This window comes from Pollicipes pollicipes, unplaced genomic scaffold, assembly GCF_011947565.3.
Source record: "Pollicipes pollicipes isolate AB1234 unplaced genomic scaffold, Ppol_2.1 Scaffold_5724;HRSCAF=6776_pilon_pilon_pilon, whole genome shotgun sequence".
NCBI classification, from domain to species: domain Eukaryota; kingdom Metazoa; phylum Arthropoda; class Thecostraca; order Pollicipedomorpha; family Pollicipedidae; genus Pollicipes; species Pollicipes pollicipes.
In genome coordinates this window covers 36,360,298-36,364,557 of record NW_023596746.1, presented here as the reverse complement: position 1 = coordinate 36,364,557, position 4,260 = coordinate 36,360,298, and the positions used below count along the sequence as shown (strand labels likewise).

At 56.4% G+C, this 4,260-nt stretch overlaps 1 long non-coding RNA gene across 1 annotated transcript; it reads right to left on the bottom strand.

Annotated features, from left to right (window-relative positions):
• Positions 1–330: 330 nt before the first annotated feature.
• Positions 331–3,368, bottom strand: LOC119102198 (uncharacterized). Its single transcript, XR_005094663.1, has 3 exons — positions 3,092–3,368; positions 800–1,033; positions 331–349 (listed from the first exon to the last, which is right to left on the bottom strand). It is a non-coding gene; the product is annotated as an uncharacterized LOC119102198 (long non-coding RNA).
• Positions 3,369–4,260: the final 892 nt, after the last annotated feature.

Here is a 4,260-nt window from a genome sequence, read left to right as displayed (position 1 = left end):
ATTGTGTGGAAAACTCCCTCATTTTTGCTATTTCGCGCCCCACGCTGCTACCATAACCATGCGCATTTAGCCCAGCACTGTGCCCAAATTTTCCCCCCCTCTGGAACCGTTTTGAATTCGACTTCCCTGAAGCGGAACCGTCCTCGGACCTCCTCTGCGTTGCGCCTGCCCTCCGACCCCGTGTGTCGTCCGCCACGCCGTCCTCCGCCGGCGCCGTCGCCTGCCCCTGCTTGGTGGCGAGGGCGGGCGGCGCCGCGGGCCGCAGGGTTGGCCTCTTGAAGTCGCCAGCCGGCGCGCCGCCGGGCGCCCGGCGGGCAGGCGGCGGCGCAGGTCCGCTCAGGTCAGGCGCCTGGAAGGGCCGGCCCAGCTGTGAGAGCCGACCGATGCGGCAGCGCCGTGGGTCACTGACGAGCGGAGGACTGCACGAGCCACTCCGTTGATGGCGAGCGGACGGGCCGGGGCGGGGCTGCGGCAGCACGTGCTGCGGGCTGGGGTCGCGGCTCCGAGGCCTCGGCCAGGTGCCTTTCGCTGCACACCCCATGTTCGTGCGGCCAGCAAGCGTGGGCGTCCAGACGTGACAAGTAACTCACTGTGCACGGGCGTAGCGTTCTGCACGATTTGGTGGCGTGCATAAACTGCACACCACTGAGGTTCCTAAGTGACTGACAGCTCAAAAATTGTTTTTACTTTTTCATGCAGGCGAATAAGGGATCATGACAACCACGGTTGATATCAATATCACGATTAAATTAGTGATTCAAGTGCCACGATGCACTTCAATCGGAGCGAAATCACGTACCGATTTTTGCCTGGTGATCAGCGGGGCGGCCTGGGAGCTGGTCACCGATGTCTTGGTCCTGCCCTGTGCCCCCGCTGCCTGACTGTTCCGTTGGGACATGGTCTGCGAATGTCCGACGTCTGTCGACCCGCGTTCAGCCAGCCGGCGGCCAGCGGCTGCCTGGCCCGAGACAGCGCGCGCTCGGTTTCGGTCGGGTTGGCTCGGGCCCTTTGCCCCGACTCGGCTCATGCTTGACTGTGGGATTAATACGGTTTTCTGTCAATGATGATTAAATCATTGCTGAGATTGGTAGGACGCACGTCATAACGTGTATCGTCCCGTCATTTCTTACCGAGATAAGTTTGTTGTAGTTGTGGCTACCGTATCGATCGTGAAAGACCCGTTTATGTGAGATATATTTTCAGATGTCTGCGGATGGCATGAACTTGTCTTGACTGAGCTAAGCGAAAACAAGATTGAATAGTGCCATTATGTTATACGGTTTTCTTGCGAACTCGCAGCCTAAGTGTCTGTCTTGAAATCCCGCATTCGACAGCGGTCTCTCACCGCGGGACAATCATGAAGACGCATGCTGCTGCCGAGGGTCAAGATGTATTACGTGGGGTTGCGACTGCGTTCAAACAGAAACTCTGCTAAACTCGTTGACAGTCGACATGAATTGACATAAATTGTTCTTTCAGTGTGGCCCAGTTCGCTGACACGTCTCAGCAGCTGTGTCTGCGTGTGTCTTCATTGTTGGCTGCAGAATGGTATGTTACGATACCATGGAAAGGGCGGAACGAATGTGGCGGTTTTTTCGAGCCGCAAGTGACTTAAGAAAGCCTCAACAATACACCAGCTGCCAGTGAGGCCGGCTGACATCATTCTCAGACAACGTCTTACCTGTTTCAGCCATAGTGCCATAATTTTCAGGCATCGAGTTTAAGCCCTCACCGTCCGTTTCACAGTACCATACCCTTTTTCCCGAGGTCATGGCAACGGTTTCTGACGTCCAGCCGTCACACCATGATCGTATGTCATGTAGCATGCATTCCAAGCTGTCTTACGCCGCACTCTGACCGAATGACTGCTGCTGAATGACTGTCATAGGCGGCCTATAGCAAACGTCTTTAAGACGTAGGCCCATTTAACGCCGGCATTGTGCAAATGTGCCAAAGGCAAAAGTTGTTGGGTTACAACGTGCAATACTCTAACATGGTTTGACGTTTCACGTGCCTCATCAGCATGAACTGTATGGAATTTGGTGATAGCTACGAAACCCCGTCCTTCATGTATGCGCGGTAACTGTAGAGGGCGCGTATAAATTAGACATCGATTATCTCTGCATACCTAAAGATACTTCATATTTCTGCATTATATCGTGCTTGTGGGCCTCCACACATAAAGGCGAGAAGTGCCTGTGCCCCACCGGCGAAGGTTATCCCTCACTTGTCCTTCCACATGGGAAGGTTTGGAACTATTCGTTCACATTACGATCCACGACAGAGCAAGGCTCGACGAATTTCTGCACTCAAGGAAAGCGTATTGTCACGAGTTGCCAGTTTCCGCTGAACACCGTGTGTGTGCAATACTGATCGTGACACTCAGTCGAGGCCAAATTGACCTGTTGTAAGATTGTGTAAGGCTGACTGCGTGAGATGCTGTCTGGCTTCATCAGAGGCTACTTGAGGTATGCGACGCTTTCGCGTACATTTTCGCGAGCGCATTAATGAATGTGCTAGCAAAGTCGAATATTTATCTTACATATAAAGTTGCATGATGTTATCGAACTGTCAAGACAGTCATCAAACCCAACCAAGTCGATTGAAGCGAAAGTAAATCGAAAGCATCATTTTGCAGCGCGGCGAAAGACGGGTTGGTCGTTAAACACGCCAAGAAAGATATAGGGATATTTTGTTCAGCCCAATAAGTTTAATGTTCGTTATGTTTTTCATGATCTTTAGCTGTCCTGCGCTATCTTGGGAGACAGCGCAGGACCATGGCATGCACATGTAAACGCTGTATGTACAACTAGGTTTGATATGATTAAATGGCGTCCGATTTTCCGTTAACAAGATAGCAGATTGCTGCGCTTCAAAGCAGATATTTGAGGAAATCATGCCACACGCAATAGCACAATTTCTTGACGAGATGACGTTGTCAAGCAAATGTTAGTATTCATGCGAACAAATCCCAACACAATCAACACGTGCTGGCCATACAGAAACAAGACAGCTCCCTTGATTACGAATGCAGTGCCCAAAAATGTTCCGCATCAGCCTGCAGACCGGTCAGAGTCAGCAGAATATTTACCGTAGCTGGAGGCCCCAACGGCGCATGGCGTGTGGCGCAGGTCGTCCGCTGCCGCTGGGCAGTCTTTTCCATGACGTCAGAGGTCGCAGGTCGACAGGTGGCACGAGCCGGCCGTGGACGGCCGGCGGCGGCAGGCGGTTCAGCCCAGCGGCCCGGGCACCGAGTTCACCTGTTCGCGCCGCCCCACCGGACCGGCGGCTCGCACCGACGGCAGCGACCGTGACAGTGTCGCAGCGGCACGTCCCGCCGCTCGCAGCAGCAGCCCTGCAGCCCTCCTAGCTCGCGGGCGTCGGCAGCGGTCGCGACTCGACCCGACTCGGGCCCGCGCGCGGCTCGGTCTCGCCGCTGTGGCCAGACGCCGCCTGGGCCGGCCAGCTGGGAGCGGCGCCGGCGCCGCCGGCGGCCGCGCAAGGGTCGCGGCCCACCCGTGAAAGTGGCGGAGCCGTGCCCGCGCCCGGCCGACCGGCGACACGGCCGGCCACCGCTGGTCACGGCCGGCCGACCGGGCCCGCCGCCGGCCACGGCGCCGCCACCAGCGATGCTCGCCAGCGTCTGATGCGTCTGCTGTCCCTCCAGCCAGCCGGTGCTGCACGCGCGTGCCTGCTTGTCAGCCTGGTCTCCCTGGCGTCGGCCGAGCGACCGTTCGCATTGACGAGTGTCACGCGCGGCTCGACAGAGCCTCGTAACTGGAGCACACCCAGATCCGGCGCCAGCGCGAGCTCATCGCTCTCCCGTGACCTTGAGCTCTGACAACGGGGCCCGTCGCTTCGCCGGCTGACCTCTTTTGGACGCTAATGGTGTGACTGAGAGCTCGCGCGGCACACGCACGGTCTCAGATGCGTCTAGCGTCAGACTGTATGTGAAGTCATTGTGTCAAACGCTGTTTTTTTTTTTTTACCAAAGCATGAGGAATGCATTCCAGCCACTTACACCGTAAGGAGCTGCCTGGCCTCGATGATATCTGGGATCTTGGGTGAGTGCTTTGTCCGCTGGCAGTATTCCTCATCCCAAAGGTGCTCTACTCGACAGCATGGGCATGTGTACTCCACAGCGGCGGACAATCGGCCCTGCGGTGCGTTTTCGTGACCACGGAATGTTATCATTCCTCCGGCTGCGCAGATATGCCTGGTCCGCGCAGTTCACCGTGCCGTTTACAGGACCCAGGCCGG